The following is a 21,476-nucleotide window of genomic DNA, read 5'->3' as shown; positions in this document are numbered from 1 at the left end:
TCTTGCCGGGCACACGCCCTGCTCTTCACTTTGAATGCTAAAGTTAACACTGGCTGTCAGGTTAGGTAGACAAGCAGGCTATTTCCCAGGATCCCCTGAGGGATCGGCTTGGCACTGAAAACCTCCTGGCCTTCAGGAAGCCCTAAAAAAACGCGACAAATGAAGATATTTGCTCACAGAACTCACTTTCTTGCACCCTGAGCCCAAATTCCTTACTTGGTTTTGGACTGAAGGTCTAAAGGAAAAACCTCAAGATTTCTGTTTTACTGACCTAGGCCTACCAGTCTCCCCCCTCACCTCCCCTACCCCAATATTTTCCAGAAAGCTGCAGAGAAAACTACTTCATCTGTATTTAAATGTGTATTTTAGTGGTGGGTCAGCAAACTTTTCTGCATCATTCAAAACACTGAGCTGACAAAATGAGAGCCACAGAAGAAAATGAGAAACCAGTTAGTTAGGTTCAGAGGTAAAGAACTCTGTTATCAGAAACCCAAGCTTGAGTCAAGGGGAGCTCTCAGAGCCATGGTCAAGTTTGAATCTGGATTTGGAAAGGCAGGGAATCATCTAGGACAGGTGGCTACTGAGAAAACCGTCTCCCATTTCTAGGCACATTCCATTCCCAGCTAAATAATCCATGGGCTTGGGGAAATAACAGTTGAAGAAACTTGGCACATGAGATTTGAAGTAGCTAAGGTCAGTGGACCTTTAATTCACAGCTTACTGCCTAGTGCTTTTGTCCTAAAACATGGTTCACGCAACACTCAAGAAAGCGTGGTAAGTCCAACTTGCTCATCTAAAAGAATGGTAGTCCTAAGACCATCAGGGATGACAGTTTTATCCTGACACGTGCTGATTAGCTTGCCACAGGACAGACTAGTCCTATGAATCTCTGCAGGTAAGAGTTCTCTGTATTTCAGTCTATGGATCAAGATATCAAATTATAAAAATGCAATTAATTAGCTGATATGGCAAACCTCTCCTGAAGGCACCTGATAGATCATTGGTTCACACCTGGAAAGTTATGCAGTTGGGAACCCAATGAGTATGAATCTTGAGAACCTTAATCACCTCTCCAGAGCAAAAGGTGTAACAGAGACTCTCTTGTGGAGGAAACCAAGAGCCAATGGCAGCTAAGAGAAAAAGAGACCAGGGCAGGAAGAAGAGGACAAGAGTTGAAATCAGGAGGGAAAGCAAGACATGGATCATCTGGGGAGGAACAATCTTGGCCAGGACAGGTGAAGCAGAGTGATAGAAAGGTCTGAGCATGGACCAAGAAAGATATGTTCAGGGTCAGCCTCCAGGGCCACCAGCCCCAGCACATCAAAGATGCGCTTGGCTCTGGCTGGAATCAGGAGTACGAAGACTCACACCCTTGGGCTTTTCTAAACTTCCTCTGTCCCTTCTTCCAGCTAAGTTTTAGTGAATGCTTTGAAACTGGGGAAGGTTTAGGAAGAGGCTGAAACAATATCCACTCTGACTGCTTTGCTCAGGTGGGGGCCCCGGCTACAGCAAGATGGGAGAGGTTGATAGTCTTAGCAGGGACTGAACACCTATTGAGGCAGTTCTCCCCCAGATAACAGGAGGTCATGATCCCTATTTCTGACTTTCTTCTGGGCCTATAAGTTTCTCCATTATATCCAGCTATTTGCGTAGGAAGTGCAGGCTTTTTAGCAAGTGCATCTTTAATTAAAAGATGGAGTGGGTGAGAGAAAATCAGGATAAAATCTATTTTTCCTCTACTTCCCCAACATAAATTGATAGTGATATGTCTGAAATAGGGGCAATTATAAGGACTTGACATAAAAAGGAAGTTTAGAAATGTTAGCCCAACTAGACAAACCAATAAAACGAGTAATTTCTCTTTAAACACACAAGTTTCTTAAGTCTAAAAAAGGGGCATTAGGGACTTCCCTGGCAGTCCAGTCGCTAAGACTCCGCACTCCCAATGCAGGGGCTGGGGTTTGATCCCTGGTCAGGGAACTGGATCCCACATGCTGCAACTAAGAGTTCTCATGTCACAACTAAAAAAAGATCCCGCATGCTGCAATTAAGACACGGCACAGCCAAATAAATAACAAAGATAAATAAATAAATAAATAAGTGGGCACCACATAGGAGAGAGTTAAATAAGCAAAATCACACAGAGAGAAAACCACAATATTACTGGTATAAAATCCTTTTTCATAGACTTTTTTTTTTTGCGGTACGCAGGCCTCCCATTGCTGCGGCCTCTCCCGCTGCGGAGCACAGGCTCCGGACGCGCAGGCCCAGTGGCCATGGCTCACAGGACCAGCCGCTCCGCGGCATGTAGCATCCTCCCGGACCGGGGCACGAACCCGTGTCCCCTGCATCGGCAGGCGGACTCCCAACCACTGCGCCACCAGGGAAGCCCATAGACAACTTTTGATGGGTTTGGAGCACTATCTTATTACAGCCCCATATATTCTCTTAAATCGGCACAGTCTATTTTTAGGTTATATACCTTGCAATGTAGTTAGGTTAAGCTTAAACAGATTAGGAGAGTAAAGCAACATTATTTAAAACTCTAGTCCTAAGAAAAAGCAGAGTATTCAAAATCAGTACTAGTGTTAGAAGAGAGCAGGCAATCTTTTCTGATGACTCTTATCGGTTTTACTCTTATCACATTCTTTTAGTATTATGGTGATCAACTTCCCTCAAAAACCTACGAGGGAAAAGCAATGATGCTCCCCCACCCCTACCCCAGCCAAAAACTAATTTCAATCAATGTCCTAGAGCAACATTCAATATTTCTTACATTAATGAGATTCAGATCTGTGCTCTGGCCATAACAGGAGTGAGCAAAGAGCATGCAGAGTTAGCCATTTGGTAATAATTATCCAAAGCTATGGCCTCTTTTATGCATACCTCATGGCAATGCCACGTGTGCATCCATAATCAAATGCTCTTAATTTTTAATGCGTGAGTTTTCCTTTTGAGGATCAAAAGGGTTCAGAGTTGCGTTTGAAATGAGAAGGAAAAGAACAAGAAAAACATCTCCCAACGTACCATAGACCTGAATTGCCATCTCACATCAGATTTTTTTTTTTTTTAAGTTTGCCAAAATGAGCTGGAATTTCTTCATAGCTTTAGAGCCCTCTACAGCTCACGTCCAGGGCAGACATCACCTCTCAGTCTTCCAGCAATGCACGATTTCTCTGTGCGCACCCACAAGTAGACTGGTTTGCCACTCTCCCCCCCCACCACCAATTCTGAAATTTCTAGCAAAAGAGAGATCTGTCAAAACAGGTTACTTGTACTTTTATTGGTTCCTCCAGACCATGACGACATTTCCTGAAAGGCAGTGCCAGGAAACTTAATGTCTGTGAAGAAGAAGTGAAAGTTCTTATGAGCATAAACTGTCTGGTGCCCCAGGAGACTGCAGCCTGAAGGAACCCCTGGTCTTAGACTGCGACACTGACTCAACTGGCTGATACATTGGAACTCCAAATACCACCATCAGAGGAGAGGAGGAAAGTGTCTTTCCAAAAAGAGAGGTCTGGGAGACACAACAGGCTATTTCGTCCCTTTCTCTTAACCGCTTGCTTTCCGAGAGTAGAGCACCTGAGCAGGCAGCTAATGACTGGCTCAGTCAAGGCTGTAACACCAATTAGTTAATCCATTTAAGTAGTTAATGGATCCTTTCCCAAGCAGAAGGGATAATAAGGCCTACACCTGGAAGAGGAGCGTGTGGCCTTCTCCACAAATGGGAAGAATCCATTCTAACATCCAGGTGCAGAAACAGAATTGCACCTTTTTACAGGACCTCAGCAATTTTGCTGAGGCTAGAGTCACATTGCGTGAGCACTTCACATGGCTGACCTTAAAAGAAGCAGGAGCTTTACAGAAGACTGGAAACTAAATTAAAAAAAACTTGTTTGAAGCACCGGACCTTTAGGAGACTTCCAAGTATTTCAGCTGATATATTATTAAGTGCCAAAATCATGTGGGTACTTGGTAAGGTTGTAACTGGGTTTGTGGAGCAAAAAGGCAGCTCACTGTACTGCCATATCCCTCTATTTCACAGCGCCACCTGCTGGGTGAGGGTAGAAAGAGCTGAACTTTGTTTCTTGGATTGATAGCCTATGAATTCAAAGAAAGAAGAAAAGTTCCCAAACACTAAGAAATAGTGCTCTTTATGCTGGCACGTTCATAAAGAAGGGGACAGCTCTGCTCATCTTTGCTGCTGTCCTAGCCACCCACAGTCCAGTGATGACTGTTTCCTTTGAAATGTCCGAACAGGAAATAGAAGCATTAAAACCAAGAACATAAAATATGGGCCTTGCATGTTGACTAGCTACATTCCCGTGTTAATAGCCAGGTCATTTGAATCATGACCTTTAAAAGCTGGAGGGTTTTCTCATTATCTTTAATAGAGCATTGTAAGTGTCCTTTACAGATGAAGTTAATTCTATTCTCATAATTAACCCTCTTCAGGAGAACATTTAATATCCGGCCTCAGCGTAGTAAACACCTAAACTCAGCGCAGCTAAGAAAAAACTGTAGCTAGAGAAACACTCACTGTCACATAAAGCACTAGGTTCCATACCTAGAATGTTAAAAAGAAATTAATCCATATCTTAAGCACTGTTCATTCAACCTTGAATAGATACGTCGATTTCTCCTTGCTGAGGAAGAAGCTATAGGCCCAAAATGCCTCATCAGAAACTTCCAGGCCAAAAGTATTTCAGAATTTTTCAGATTTTACAAAGGTAAAATGGTACATTATATATTATATAACACCTCCAGTGGGTTCTTGGGCTGGATCCACTTATCAAACAATATTCCTGCAGTAAGATATATGAATATTCACAGCCAATGATTAAAGACTCTAAATAGACTTGTGACAGTTCAGATCAGGTTTTCTTTTCAAATAAGTTTGTACAAAACTTAACAAGTTGCACTTTGGGGGGCGTTTTGAATTTCAGAATTGAGGATAAAGGATTATGGACCTGCACAAGTCAGTCTTGATTTTAATGAAAAAGAGGCAAAGCAGTGGAAAAGGATTCTTTAGAAGGCTGAAACCCAGGTGTTTATCTTGGTTATTTGACTTTTGGACATTACTTAATATTTTTAGCCTTGGTTTTCTTATTGATTGCATTGTGGTGGGGATGGTGGTGGGAGTGGCAGTGGATAGGTATTCCAAGATAGGCAGGAGGGAATCAGTATTCATCCAATGTCTACAGAGTTCCAGTCCTATGCTAGCTGCTTCTAGTTCCTCAATATTATGAACAATAGTGTGATAAACAGTAGCTCAGTCTTTATACACGTCCCTTATGATTTCTTTGGGATAAATGCCTTAAAATGTAATTACTGGATCAAAAGACAATCTATAACTGTCTGTCTGACTGTCATCTGTTCGTCCATCCATCCAGCCATCCATCCATCCGGGTTTATGTCAACATTGCAAAATTGCCTTAAAGGTAATTTACACTCCCAACAGCAGTGTGCAAGAGCACCTATTTCCTGTACCCTTGTCAATGTACCTTGTACATTGTACCTGTACCTTGTCATTAACAAAATTCTGCCAATTTGAAATGTGAAAAATGGTTATTTCTTCGATTAAACATGCATTTCTCTGATTGCCTTGCATTTTTACATAGGCTCCATGTAATCTTCCACAATTTTATGAAGTAGTTATTCCTAAGTTTCTATCGTTAGTGGTAGATCCAGGTCTGTTTGACTTCAGAGCTTATCCTCCTCCCAGGAGCCCCTGTGAGCTCTGAATTGCATTGTGGAGGGGCTTGAAAGGGACCTTGGAGGTGGACTGGGTCTTTGGAACACAAGGGCACAAATGAGTTGTGGTGGCAGCTTTGACCGTATCTGTTGACTATGTTGTGCTTCTACACAGCGCTTCTCTACTGTACTAAGCCTAGAGGCTTCCTAGGTGGCCAACAAAACCTCTTTGAAATAGCAGCCCTCATAGCTTAAGGCTTGGGGAGAGAACACAGGGAACATATTTTAAATTACTATTCATCACCACTCAGAGCACGGTACAGTTTTTAGACTAGCTAATCATTAATCAATTTATTAACCAAAACCAGTATACTATTGACTTGGATAGCCTAGATATTTTGTTAATTCTAGCTGTTCCTCCCTCCCCATATGGGCTTACATTGGTATTAAAATTTAAATAACACATCTGCAAAACTCAGATGATACGACAGCATTTTAGATAAAGTGACTTTAGATCAGACTTTATCTGCAAATCACGCACTGTTCTCAGTCATTTATACCCATGGAGGAGTGGGATGAACCAGACCCAGGGATTCAACAGGCATTCTAAAAGCCGTCATCTTTCTTACATATAAAACCCTCACCAGGGTCTTAGCTACCAGCTTTCCAAGGTATGAGTGTCACATTCTTTCTATACTCCTACAGTAACCTGCCTACAATAACCTAACTGCCTACAGTATCCTCCCCACAGGAGAGGCACAAATAGCTTGTAAAAATGCTGAGAAAGAGCAACAAGGTAAAGGGTCAGTATAAATCAGTCTGAATAGAAATCCCCCCACTTTAGGTCCACTGTCAGCACTGGAAATTTCTCTATTTCACAAATGCACGCAGGCCTACTGAGGTGCAAAGCTCCTATATTTTATGGGACTGGGAATGTGCCTCTTGGTGACCCTGTGATGGATAATCCGATCACAGTCCAGGCTTGCTCTTCTGTATACAAAGCACACTTGAGCAGCAAATCTGTGTGACATACACATTTTCAGGTGTCTCTCTGAAGGAGACGAACAGATTTCTCTTGAAACAGAATATCCTGAGAGAAAACAAAAAACGACTGGTTGTAAATATGTCAAACAAAAATCTTTAACTGTGACTCAGGATTTCAGGAGTTGGTCTGGTCTCAGGTTGTTTAAGGAGCACAGTCTTCTGTATTATCCTTGCTTTAATACCCACTGTCCATGACATCACCATCCAAACCATTTATTTAGTCTGTTTTCAAGCTCACCACATGGCAAATGACTGCCTGAATGAACAAAACAATTCAATTCTACAAGAATTCTTTGCAGTTGAGACCCCTGGAGAGAAAAAAAAAAGTGTAATTGCCATCTAAAAACATACTGAAATTTCTGTTAGTGGTTTTATAAATAAGTGACTGACTGTCATTAAAAGAGGAAGAAAAAAACCCACAAACAGCTGCAGAAGGCATTTCTGAATCTTGCAGACATAGTAAAGCAAAATCATAATACCCCCATGAGTTCTTAGTTATCAGAAATCCCAGTTCGAATTTAGCCACTGACAGGTGGGCAAGGTAAGACAGATGGTAATATATTTCTGAGTAAAGACTAAGTCTCTAACATCTCCTACCCCTTACAGTAGTGGTTTCCAAACTTTAGTATGCATCAGAATCATCTGGAAGAATTTCAAAAACAGGCTACTGGGCTCCACCCCCAAGAGTTGCTGACTTAGAAGGCCCAGGTAGGGCCCAATAAATTTGCATATGTAACAAGTTCCCAGGTGATCCTGCTGGTCCAGGGACCACATTTTGAGCACCACTGCCGTATAGCGCAGAGCCCACCATTAGGCAAATGGTAGATGGAAAATAAATGTATATTGATTAAATCGAATTCATCTTCAAAAATAATGCTTTCTTTCCCGCCCCAAATCTAATATGCTGGTGGATTGCTTTTTACAGGGCATAATAATTACCTGGAGAGTCTTGTTAAAACATAAAAGCTTCTTAAAACATAGATTACAGGGCCAAACCCCCACCCCCCAGATTCAGAATCAGCAGATCTGGAGTCGGTCTGAGAACCTGCATTTCTGATGCTGATGCAGCCAGTTCCCAGATGACACTTTGAGTAGCACTGGGGCAGCAATCCACTTCCAGCTGCCACTAAACATCACACCAAGCAGATTTCTCAACGTATATCTCAATTACGTAACTTTCCATATTCTATTTTATCATTTGGGCTCATGGTTTTCAATGCTATCAGACTTACCCTAAAGCAAGAGCTGTGTCTTATTTCTCCTTATATCGAACACGATGCCTATCAGTGTTTTGCTATGAACACACAGGTGTGTGTGTGTGACATATGTTGGTAGATTGATATATACTGCATACATGGGTAGCAACAGGAATACATATTTGCTTATTTAGGTTTCTTTTGGCTCAAATCTTCCCCCTACCAATATATTTACTGCATGTAAATCTAATAACCGCTGAATTTCTTAAAAAATTAGTTGTTTGTTATAAAGCAGAAACTAACACACCATTGTAAAGCAATTATACTCCAATAAAAACGTTTAAAAAAACCCCTAAATTTTCATGAAGTATTTTATTGATATGCTAACTTCCATTTATCATCATTGTGGAATCAGAAATTATGTGCAACTGAAAAGAAAAAAAATTAGTTGTTTGGCAAAATCAGTCTTATGTGGTAGATGGCAACACAGAACTTATTAAAAGCATTCTTATGTATGAGTATCATTCGCCAACATGCCCTCAATGAATCTGAGGCTAAAGAAAACCAGCAAATGGAAATCACAAGTTCCATTAGGACTGTAAGCATTTTCCAAGCCCTCTGCCAGAGTCTTCCTTCCTCCACTCCAGGGCCTTCTATCCCCGAGAGAGCCAAGGGGTCTTTAAGTACTCTGCATTTAATATTGGGCTGCAGGTCAAAACATAAAGAATGAAAACTGGTTTATGTCTCTTAAATCGGCACAGTCTATTTTTAGGTTATATACCTTGCAATGTAGTTAGGTTAAGCTTAAACAGATTAGGAGAGTAAAGCAACATTATTTAAAACTCTAGTCCTAAGAAAAAGCAGAGTATTCAAAATCAGTACTAGTGTTAGAAGAGAGCAGGCAATCTTTTCTGATGACTCTTATCGGTTTTACTCTTATCACATTCTTTTAGTATTATGGTGATCAACTTCCCTCAAAAACCTACGAGGGAAAAGCAATGATGCTCCCCCACCCCTACCCCAGCCAAAAACTAATTTCAATCAATGTCCTAGAGCAACATTCAATATTTCTTACATTAATGAGATTCAGATCTGTGCTCTGGCCATAACAGGAGTGAGCAAAGAGCATGCAGAGTTAGCCATTTGGTAATAATTATCCAAAGCTATGGCCTCTTTTATGCATACCTCATGGCAATGCCACGTGTGCATCCATAATCAAATGCTCTTAATTTTTAATGCGTGAGTTTTCCTTTTGAGGATCAAAAGGGTTCAGAGTTGCGTTTGAAATGAGAAGGAAAAGAACAAGAAAAACATCTCCCAACGTACCATAGACCTGAATTGCCATCTCACATCAGATTTTTTTTTTTTTTAAGTTTGCCAAAATGAGCTGGAATTTCTTCATAGCTTTAGAGCCCTCTACAGCTCACGTCCAGGGCAGACATCACCTCTCAGTCTTCCAGCAATGCACGATTTCTCTGTGCGCACCCACAAGTAGACTGGTTTGCCACTCTCCCCCCCCACCACCAATTCTGAAATTTCTAGCAAAAGAGAGATCTGTCAAAACAGGTTACTTGTACTTTTATTGGTTCCTCCAGACCATGACGACATTTCCTGAAAGGCAGTGCCAGGAAACTTAATGTCTGTGAAGAAGAAGTGAAAGTTCTTATGAGCATAAACTGTCTGGTGCCCCAGGAGACTGCAGCCTGAAGGAACCCCTGGTCTTAGACTGCGACACTGACTCAACTGGCTGATACATTGGAACTCCAAATACCACCATCAGAGGAGAGGAGGAAAGTGTCTTTCCAAAAAGAGAGGTCTGGGAGACACAACAGGCTATTTCGTCCCTTTCTCTTAACCGCTTGCTTTCCGAGAGTAGAGCACCTGAGCAGGCAGCTAATGACTGGCTCAGTCAAGGCTGTAACACCAATTAGTTAATCCATTTAAGTAGTTAATGGATCCTTTCCCAAGCAGAAGGGATAATAAGGCCTACACCTGGAAGAGGAGCGTGTGGCCTTCTCCACAAATGGGAAGAATCCATTCTAACATCCAGGTGCAGAAACAGAATTGCACCTTTTTACAGGACCTCAGCAATTTTGCTGAGGCTAGAGTCACATTGCGTGAGCACTTCACATGGCTGACCTTAAAAGAAGCAGGAGCTTTACAGAAGACTGGAAACTAAATTAAAAAAAACTTGTTTGAAGCACCGGACCTTTAGGAGACTTCCAAGTATTTCAGCTGATATATTATTAAGTGCCAAAATCATGTGGGTACTTGGTAAGGTTGTAACTGGGTTTGTGGAGCAAAAAGGCAGCTCACTGTACTGCCATATCCCTCTATTTCACAGCGCCACCTGCTGGGTGAGGGTAGAAAGAGCTGAACTTTGTTTCTTGGATTGATAGCCTATGAATTCAAAGAAAGAAGAAAAGTTCCCAAACACTAAGAAATAGTGCTCTTTATGCTGGCACGTTCATAAAGAAGGGGACAGCTCTGCTCATCTTTGCTGCTGTCCTAGCCACCCACAGTCCAGTGATGACTGTTTCCTTTGAAATGTCCGAACAGGAAATAGAAGCATTAAAACCAAGAACATAAAATATGGGCCTTGCATGTTGACTAGCTACATTCCCGTGTTAATAGCCAGGTCATTTGAATCATGACCTTTAAAAGCTGGAGGGTTTTCTCATTATCTTTAATAGAGCATTGTAAGTGTCCTTTACAGATGAAGTTAATTCTATTCTCATAATTAACCCTCTTCAGGAGAACATTTAATATCCGGCCTCAGCGTAGTAAACACCTAAACTCAGCGCAGCTAAGAAAAAACTGTAGCTAGAGAAACACTCACTGTCACATAAAGCACTAGGTTCCATACCTAGAATGTTAAAAAGAAATTAATCCATATCTTAAGCACTGTTCATTCAACCTTGAATAGATACGTCGATTTCTCCTTGCTGAGGAAGAAGCTATAGGCCCAAAATGCCTCATCAGAAACTTCCAGGCCAAAAGTATTTCAGAATTTTTCAGATTTTACAAAGGTAAAATGGTACATTATATATTATATAACACCTCCAGTGGGTTCTTGGGCTGGATCCACTTATCAAACAATATTCCTGCAGTAAGATATATGAATATTCACAGCCAATGATTAAAGACTCTAAATAGACTTGTGACAGTTCAGATCAGGTTTTCTTTTCAAATAAGTTTGTACAAAACTTAACAAGTTGCACTTTGGGGGGCGTTTTGAATTTCAGAATTGAGGATAAAGGATTATGGACCTGCACAAGTCAGTCTTGATTTTAATGAAAAAGAGGCAAAGCAGTGGAAAAGGATTCTTTAGAAGGCTGAAACCCAGGTGTTTATCTTGGTTATTTGACTTTTGGACATTACTTAATATTTTTAGCCTTGGTTTTCTTATTGATTGCATTGTGGTGGGGATGGTGGTGGGAGTGGCAGTGGATAGGTATTCCAAGATAGGCAGGAGGGAATCAGTATTCATCCAATGTCTACAGAGTTCCAGTCCTATGCTAGCTGCTTCTAGTTCCTCAATATTATGAACAATAGTGTGATAAACAGTAGCTCAGTCTTTATACACGTCCCTTATGATTTCTTTGGGATAAATGCCTTAAAATGTAATTACTGGATCAAAAGACAATCTATAACTGTCTGTCTGACTGTCATCTGTTCGTCCATCCATCCAGCCATCCATCCATCCGGGTTTATGTCAACATTGCAAAATTGCCTTAAAGGTAATTTACACTCCCAACAGCAGTGTGCAAGAGCACCTATTTCCTGTACCCTTGTCAATGTACCTTGTACATTGTACCTGTACCTTGTCATTAACAAAATTCTGCCAATTTGAAATGTGAAAAATGGTTATTTCTTCGATTAAACATGCATTTCTCTGATTGCCTTGCATTTTTACATAGGCTCCATGTAATCTTCCACAATTTTATGAAGTAGTTATTCCTAAGTTTCTATCGTTAGTGGTAGATCCAGGTCTGTTTGACTTCAGAGCTTATCCTCCTCCCAGGAGCCCCTGTGAGCTCTGAATTGCATTGTGGAGGGGCTTGAAAGGGACCTTGGAGGTGGACTGGGTCTTTGGAACACAAGGGCACAAATGAGTTGTGGTGGCAGCTTTGACCGTATCTGTTGACTATGTTGTGCTTCTACACAGCGCTTCTCTACTGTACTAAGCCTAGAGGCTTCCTAGGTGGCCAACAAAACCTCTTTGAAATAGCAGCCCTCATAGCTTAAGGCTTGGGGAGAGAACACAGGGAACATATTTTAAATTACTATTCATCACCACTCAGAGCACGGTACAGTTTTTAGACTAGCTAATCATTAATCAATTTATTAACCAAAACCAGTATACTATTGACTTGGATAGCCTAGATATTTTGTTAATTCTAGCTGTTCCTCCCTCCCCATATGGGCTTACATTGGTATTAAAATTTAAATAACACATCTGCAAAACTCAGATGATACGACAGCATTTTAGATAAAGTGACTTTAGATCAGACTTTATCTGCAAATCACGCACTGTTCTCAGTCATTTATACCCATGGAGGAGTGGGATGAACCAGACCCAGGGATTCAACAGGCATTCTAAAAGCCGTCATCTTTCTTACATATAAAACCCTCACCAGGGTCTTAGCTACCAGCTTTCCAAGGTATGAGTGTCACATTCTTTCTATACTCCTACAGTAACCTGCCTACAATAACCTAACTGCCTACAGTATCCTCCCCACAGGAGAGGCACAAATAGCTTGTAAAAATGCTGAGAAAGAGCAACAAGGTAAAGGGTCAGTATAAATCAGTCTGAATAGAAATCCCCCCACTTTAGGTCCACTGTCAGCACTGGAAATTTCTCTATTTCACAAATGCACGCAGGCCTACTGAGGTGCAAAGCTCCTATATTTTATGGGACTGGGAATGTGCCTCTTGGTGACCCTGTGATGGATAATCCGATCACAGTCCAGGCTTGCTCTTCTGTATACAAAGCACACTTGAGCAGCAAATCTGTGTGACATACACATTTTCAGGTGTCTCTCTGAAGGAGACGAACAGATTTCTCTTGAAACAGAATATCCTGAGAGAAAACAAAAAACGACTGGTTGTAAATATGTCAAACAAAAATCTTTAACTGTGACTCAGGATTTCAGGAGTTGGTCTGGTCTCAGGTTGTTTAAGGAGCACAGTCTTCTGTATTATCCTTGCTTTAATACCCACTGTCCATGACATCACCATCCAAACCATTTATTTAGTCTGTTTTCAAGCTCACCACATGGCAAATGACTGCCTGAATGAACAAAACAATTCAATTCTACAAGAATTCTTTGCAGTTGAGACCCCTGGAGAGAAAAAAAAAAGTGTAATTGCCATCTAAAAACATACTGAAATTTCTGTTAGTGGTTTTATAAATAAGTGACTGACTGTCATTAAAAGAGGAAGAAAAAAACCCACAAACAGCTGCAGAAGGCATTTCTGAATCTTGCAGACATAGTAAAGCAAAATCATAATACCCCCATGAGTTCTTAGTTATCAGAAATCCCAGTTCGAATTTAGCCACTGACAGGTGGGCAAGGTAAGACAGATGGTAATATATTTCTGAGTAAAGACTAAGTCTCTAACATCTCCTACCCCTTACAGTAGTGGTTTCCAAACTTTAGTATGCATCAGAATCATCTGGAAGAATTTCAAAAACAGGCTACTGGGCTCCACCCCCAAGAGTTGCTGACTTAGAAGGCCCAGGTAGGGCCCAATAAATTTGCATATGTAACAAGTTCCCAGGTGATCCTGCTGGTCCAGGGACCACATTTTGAGCACCACTGCCGTATAGCGCAGAGCCCACCATTAGGCAAATGGTAGATGGAAAATAAATGTATATTGATTAAATCGAATTCATCTTCAAAAATAATGCTTTCTTTCCCGCCCCAAATCTAATATGCTGGTGGATTGCTTTTTACAGGGCATAATAATTACCTGGAGAGTCTTGTTAAAACATAAAAGCTTCTTAAAACATAGATTACAGGGCCAAACCCCCACCCCCCAGATTCAGAATCAGCAGATCTGGAGTCGGTCTGAGAACCTGCATTTCTGATGCTGATGCAGCCAGTTCCCAGATGACACTTTGAGTAGCACTGGGGCAGCAATCCACTTCCAGCTGCCACTAAACATCACACCAAGCAGATTTCTCAACGTATATCTCAATTACGTAACTTTCCATATTCTATTTTATCATTTGGGCTCATGGTTTTCAATGCTATCAGACTTACCCTAAAGCAAGAGCTGTGTCTTATTTCTCCTTATATCGAACACGATGCCTATCAGTGTTTTGCTATGAACACACAGGTGTGTGTGTGTGACATATGTTGGTAGATTGATATATACTGCATACATGGGTAGCAACAGGAATACATATTTGCTTATTTAGGTTTCTTTTGGCTCAAATCTTCCCCCTACCAATATATTTACTGCATGTAAATCTAATAACCGCTGAATTTCTTAAAAAATTAGTTGTTTGTTATAAAGCAGAAACTAACACACCATTGTAAAGCAATTATACTCCAATAAAAACGTTTAAAAAAACCCCTAAATTTTCATGAAGTATTTTATTGATATGCTAACTTCCATTTATCATCATTGTGGAATCAGAAATTATGTGCAACTGAAAAGAAAAAAAATTAGTTGTTTGGCAAAATCAGTCTTATGTGGTAGATGGCAACACAGAACTTATTAAAAGCATTCTTATGTATGAGTATCATTCGCCAACATGCCCTCAATGAATCTGAGGCTAAAGAAAACCAGCAAATGGAAATCACAAGTTCCATTAGGACTGTAAGCATTTTCCAAGCCCTCTGCCAGAGTCTTCCTTCCTCCACTCCAGGGCCTTCTATCCCCGAGAGAGCCAAGGGGTCTTTAAGTACTCTGCATTTAATATTGGGCTGCAGGTCAAAACATAAAGAATGAAAACTGGTTTATGCCATAAATTAAGCCAATAAATTACAGCACACTTAATCCAGCATGGTGCTGGCAAACACATACACCAGTCCCACATCTGATGAGTGGCTTTAATGTTAAAAAGAAAAAAGTGTGTGTGTGTTTGTGTGTTGTGTGAGTAGTTGAAAACAGGCAGTGGGCCTGGGGAGCAGGTGACAGACTTGGCCCTTAGATATACAGGAGACAGTCTGAGGTTTTATCTACTTAGTAAGGTAAATTGCAAAGCAGAAGCTCAAATAATGTTTACTTTGGTATGTCCTTCATCTTCCCAATCCGCTACATCCCATACATTCTCAGAAGAAAATCCTGTAACTCTCGAAGAAAGGAGACCCCTGGAAGGTTTAAAGCAGACTAAAACTCACTTTCAAAATCTCCATTCCAAAAAAAAAAAATTCTATTCTTCTGGGATCTCTGAAATCAGAATAAAACAAAACCCAAACAAACAAACAAACAAAAAACAAAGGGGTCTACCACCTGCTTCTAGAAGGTCCAAAAAGTTAAGGTGTAAGAAGAGGACTAGAAGCAACTTCTCCAGCCTTTGGTGGGAGCAGTCAGTACTGGCAATGGTTATGTTCGACAGTATTGATTTGTGATTTGTGTCTTGGGGGAAACATGTGGAGAGATTTTAACATTTGATTAGGTTTCATCTCCATACTTCAAGTAACAGGACAAATCAGTTTATCTCTTCAACTGGAACCCTCTTTACAGATAGAAGAAATGAGACGCTTTCAAAAATTAATTTTCCCACTCTTCCCTGAAGTCCAGAGTTTTGATGAGGTTTTATGCACGTTTTGACTTCTTTTCTTATGACCTTGTAAACTAGAAAACAAAAAAACTAGCTAATTAAGTTTTTTAAAATGAAAAGTCAAGCCCCCAAATTAAAACGATCCTTAAAATAACTTCTAAAAGACTGTCAAACTCTGGACAAGAAAGTATTCATCTCGGCATATTAGTTGCTAGTTGTTCAGGGTAGAGTAGAAGCTCAAGAGTCTTTAAAGTTGGTTTAGAAAGTTCCTTAAAAAAAAAAACTATATATATATATATGTCTGTACATATGTGTATATATATATAAATTCACCTGGAGAAAACTAAAGCCATCATTCTTTGAATTACAGTAGTAAGCTATTTGGATAATATAATAATAATTATACTCATAGTAATAATACAACTATTTGGATATACAGCAATAAGCCATTCAGATCCTTATTGGTTGACCGAAATCATTATTAAGGATGAAGCCAATTTTAAAATTTTCTGTTAAAAAAAATTTTTTTTTAACTGGGAAGACAGGGAAAAAGGAGATGAAATACCAGGGGTTATTTGAGAATAACCAGAACAGAGGTGCAATCTTGAGGTAAAAAGGTTTTAGATGACCAACAAGCAGCAGGTGAGGGTGCTGGTATTTTGGCAGTAAAGAAAACACGGTACTAAGTGGTAAAATAATGACAAAGAAACATTTAATATAGCTTGAAGTTCTTTTTGACTTCGGCAGCAATGCTCTCCAAATTCTATCTTGAAGGTGGCTGAGAACTCCTAGAACCTTAGTCTCATGACTCAAAAGGAAACATCTATTTCTATGTTTCTCTCCTGTTGAACAAACTGCCTACTGGCTCAGAGAGATTAAATGAGGTGCTCAAGGTTACAGGACTAGAACCAGGTTTCATGATGTCCAGTCTGTCCAAGCAACTGAGAATGGGGAGGCCAGTTATGACAGTAATCTAGGCTGGAGGGGATGAGGCTTGGATCAGAGTGGTGGTAGGGGGAATGCTTGAGGAACCAGGACAAAGCTACTTCAAGTGACATCTCAGCCTGGAAGAAGACTGGATTTCCTCAAGCCTAAGATACATGGCTTTTAAACTTCTTTCATAGTTTAAGAATTTTTGAGATCAAGATGCAGATTACAATGTTAAAAGAGAGGTAGAAGAGGTGATGTAGCTGTCAATGCTCGTGCAGGTGCCAATAACACAAATGTCTAGGAAGAGACAGTAGCATTTTGAAGCTTGGAGAGGCTGGGTGACTGTGTGAGGGGCTGACTGCAACACATGCAGTGGCAGAGAGGACAAGTGGGAAGTAATGGATGCTAAGACTGGAAAGGTATTAAATCTGTGTTAAAAGAAGAGAGAATTACCACAGATAGTGGACAGTTCCAGATCTCTAAATACTATTAGGGAGGCAACATAGATGGCTAAAGGGAAGTAAAGTAGAAAGAGTAAGTAAAATAAGGGCCTCAGAAAATTAACACCATGCGTGATCAGGTCTGGAATAACCAAGAACTGCGTACATCAACCAAACATTTAGATTCTAATCTCTAAGCAAAATGGTGTAGGGTCCTGAACCAGCTAAGAAGGTGTTCAAAAGTCCACAAGAATGGTCCCACCTGAGACTAACCAACTCCGAGTGTCTGAGGTGAGGCCCGGGTAACTGTTCAATGATGTACAGGGAGAGCCCGTTATCTCACAAACACACTGTGTACTTAGGGACAACTAATTTTTAGTACTTTAGGTTTACCTGCAAGGCTGCTATATATTTTAATATCGAAAAATGTGTGCCCCCCCTTTTATAACTGCACCTTTCTGCTTTCTATGTGCACATCTATCAGTCACTCAAGTAAGAAAGTTTTGCTAGTAAATGTTACGGCAAAGAGTGTAGTTTCCGACTGTGGCTATTGCTGAGCTATTCCTGATCAACTCATTACTTCATGAGAATGTAGTTCTGCACCCTCCCATACCCATTTTAGAGCCACTTAGGCCTTGCTTATTACATAGATCTGTATGGCTCAAAGGGATGTCCTATTTCTTTTTTAAACGGGTTTTTTTTTTCCTCAGCGAGAGGTGGTGGCTAGAGGTTTTTTTTTTCTTTTTTTTTCCTTGGTGGAGGTGCCATTCTAATTTGGCCTGATTTCATTTTCCTGTTCTGGTTTAGGGCATTGGCACAGTGTAAAGCTACCTTGCTAGAGAGAGGCTTCTCTTAGAAGTGCATTTGGTGGGAGGTCTGGGGATGTGTTGCAGAGAGGTGGAACAGGAAGTGGAGTGGAAGATGGAAAAGCACTACAGCAGGAGTCTGCTGATTGTTTCTTCTTGCATGCTACTTTATCCCTTTACTCACCAACATCTTTCATTTTCTAAGACAGCAGATCAACAAATCCTCAGTGGCTCCCTATGACATAGAAAGTAAAGTCCAGTCTCTTCAGCCTGACGTTGGAGGCCTTCCACCACACGGCTTCAGTGGGTCTCCCAAATTCCTCACACACATCCTCCAGTTACCTCACATCCCCTCACATGCCTGGCATAGCTGAGGCCACAGCACTTGGAGCCCATCTTCCTCCCATCTCCTCAGTCCTCTCCTTTCTCTGAACTCCTCTAGCAGGAACTGTCTGTGTCACTCATTAGGGCTCTTAGTCATACTGGCCACATTTTAAATTAATGATTTCATACATGTATGATTTACCTCACTAACCAGACCAGAACTCCCCAAACTGGAGCCCCATGGGTTGAATTTAGCCCACATACATGTTTTGCTTGGCGCACACAATGTTTTTAAAGAATCTGAATTAGTTGCCAGCATTTTAAAAAAATCAGGAGATGGCACATAATAAAAACCTGGATTTCTGACTTCTCCTGACAAGCTGGAAGCTCTGACAATTCTGGGCCAGCATTCCAGGATGGTTCCAATCAGCTGGAGCTGTGTAATGATGATCCCTTCAGAGTGATGTATCCTTTCCACTTTGGCAGAGCCCCAGTCACCCTTCTGTCCTGTGCCTGGCCCCTTCCTGCTCTCACAGACCTTCCTGTCTCCTGCAGTCGTTTAAACTTGCAACCTCTGAATTTCACCCTATGTCCTCAGAGGGTATGGTCTTTGTCTTCATCTCCTCACCTCCTCAGTGCTTAGCACACTGCTATTTACATAACAGGTGCTGAAAAAATACTTCCTGAATGGAAGCAAGAAAGGCCAGAATCGAAGAAGCAGATGAAAGTGATGGATCAGGGAGATGAGGATTAAAGGAGGCCAAGGCTAAGGACAAATGATGAAGTGTTTTCCAGTGCCTCAAAAAGGATGTGAAATGAAAGACCTTGTTCCTTTATGGCTTCAAATGGCAGTGATTTATAAAGCTCTTTTAGAAAATTAAAAGAGGTATTTCGCTTTCAAAATGATAATTTCCCAGAAGCGGGACAAGAGAAACGATGTAGGTTATCTAATGACGCTCTTCAACTCTGAGTATACTTTACTGTTGTCAATAGTGAAGTGAGTCAGTCTGTCCTTTTTTAAAGAAAAACCACAAAACTTTAAGGCTTACTTTGTACTGCTGACTAGGTAAAAGAGAAATTACCCTAAAGGCTGCCTTCATTTTACATCTATCTACAAAATCTCAAAAGAAATACACTGTAAGAGAGATGCATGTTACCAAGGATGTTTTCCTGAACTTGCACCAAATCCCTTCTGGGTGTCATCTAAGCTGCCCCTTTCCACTCAAATAAGAGTGAAGTTCAGAAAAGCAGGGTTCTAGAATATTAGACACATGATTCAATGACTGAACTTTAAGTTAAACTTCACAGATGAAACTGTGGCTCCAGAGAAGTCACGCCTTAACTCACAGTTCTAACACTGGAGGTTTTACAGAACCTCCCCCTTCTACCAAAACGCCTCTGAATTTTATTGCTGAGGGAAAGGAGGGAAAAACTGGTCTTACTGATCTGCTGATACCTCTGGGTTTGAGGGTATGAAGTGAACTGAGTTGGTGCTAAGGTGCTGGGGAATTCAGAGAAGAGGTGGAGAGACTTCAACTTGTCCACTGTGAAAGTTTGTGTTTGAACTAGAAGTTTGAGGAACTAAAGCTGAGCAAAGCTTTAGATTTGGGATGTGAGTATCTCAAGCTGCTGGGACAGCGAGGAGGTCACTAATGGGAAATTTGTAGAGGCATCCAAGAACAGACATCTGCCTCACTTAACTATTTGTCAAGTTTTTTCTGTCTGCCTGCAGAGTTGACCTCATTTCTCATTTCAAGAAATTATAACTTAAAATCCATACCCACCTATAAGCACCAAATTATGGAATGTTTCATTCTGTAGGTAGTGGCTTATCACAGTTCTAAAATCCCAAACTCCTCAGTGTCCTGTGCAGTATCCTGAGAGACAGTAGCATGTGGTAGGTAATAGCATGGGTTCTGGGGTCAGACAAGACTTAGGCTGGAGTCCTAACTCTGCCAGTCAGTGGATCTGGAGCCCTAGTAAAGTCAGATCACTTTTTCCAGCCACAGTTTTCTCAGCCTAGAAAGGAGAATAAAAATGGACAATTGTGTGGGATTATCTTGAGGTGTGAGTGAAAGAGTGCATGCAGACTACTTAGCACAGCACCCTGCAGGGAGTCAGCCCCCAATAACAAGTTATTTTCATCAGGGTCTCTCATAATGTAGGAAAATTCAGAGGGTCAGTTGGGTGACAGGTCATCAGGATCTTCGAGGAGTACATAAATTGGCTTGGCATTGTGCTCACAGTTCGTAATTCTAAACAAGGTTGAGGTCAGTAACTCCTGTCAGAAGAACTTGGGCTCTGAATGATTTTTCCAGCAGGAGGGATATTATGCTGAGCCAGCCCTGCTCACACCTCTGCCCTCTGTGATTAAATAAATGCATTTCTGAACCAGCCAGGCAAGCGAAGGCTGCTCTGCATGAAGCCTACTGTCCCATATGGGGCCTGATCCCATAGCCTTGAATTTTAACGAATTGAGCTAACTGGTAACAGATAACCAGAGACATGCTCCCTACTTGCAGGAGGCCAGCAGACTTTTACGAGGACACATCACGAAAACTTTAATAAGATGCAGAACACAAAATGTATTTCAGTAATACCCAAGAACATGTAATGTTTCAGAGTTTGGAAAAACCACGGCCACTCTGTCCATTCCAATTTATAAGCAGATTCTATAGCCTGAAAGGTCTGGGCTTTTATTGGCCTTTTTCCCTGATGATGTAATGGGTATCTGAAACTGACAAACCTAAAGCTGGCTGAGAAGCTCAGAACTAGAGATCACATCATCTTTCCTTAAAGTAACATCTAACTTCCTGCTTGCTTTCCTGTAGAAAGACTGGATACTTGGGGAACACAGAATCACAGATTAGAACTAGAAGAGTCTTCAGTGTTTATCTAGTCCACTGGAGGAGCAAGGAAACCATGTGATACACAAAGATTATACAGCTAAATGTTGGCTCTGCCAGTACCAGAGTTTCCTGACTCCAGGTCCAGAACTTTCCATTAAAGTTGCCACCCTGAGCCATCCACCTTTCTTCTCACAAAGTTATCCTGAAATTGGGGGACAAACCACTTGTTTATTTTTTTAATGGCCTAGTTGTATGGATGTCCAAAGCAAAGAGACAAATCAAATAGCTATAAGCAAAGCTATTTGTTTAGAGCTGCCTATAAACTCAACATTAGCTGTGTTAATTATATTATGACACACTTGTTAATCTCTAGCATATAAACCAGCAAATGCTAGAAGCACTTCTCACCTAGATGCTAAAATGTTATCTCTATTTAGCTCAAACAGAATATACTA

General features: G+C 40.9%; 2 protein-coding genes across 3 annotated transcripts in view; one reads left to right on the top strand and one right to left on the bottom strand.

Annotated features, from left to right (window-relative positions):
* Positions 1-21,476, bottom strand: part of CMSS1 (cms1 ribosomal small subunit homolog) — a 384,701-nt gene that overhangs the window by 107,898 nt on the left and 255,327 nt on the right. The gene's annotated exons all lie outside the window — the stretch shown is intronic.
* Positions 1-21,476, top strand: part of FILIP1L (filamin A interacting protein 1 like) — a 287,787-nt gene that overhangs the window by 36,644 nt on the left and 229,667 nt on the right. The window lies entirely within an intron of this gene.

Source organism: Neophocaena asiaeorientalis, unplaced genomic scaffold (genome assembly GCF_003031525.2).
Source record: "Neophocaena asiaeorientalis asiaeorientalis breed wild unplaced genomic scaffold, Neophocaena_asiaeorientalis_V1.1 scaffold197, whole genome shotgun sequence".
Lineage (NCBI taxonomy): Eukaryota > Metazoa > Chordata > Mammalia > Artiodactyla > Phocoenidae > Neophocaena > Neophocaena asiaeorientalis.
The sequence above is the reverse complement of the archived record's forward strand: the minus strand, read 5'-3'. Positions and strand labels throughout refer to the sequence as shown.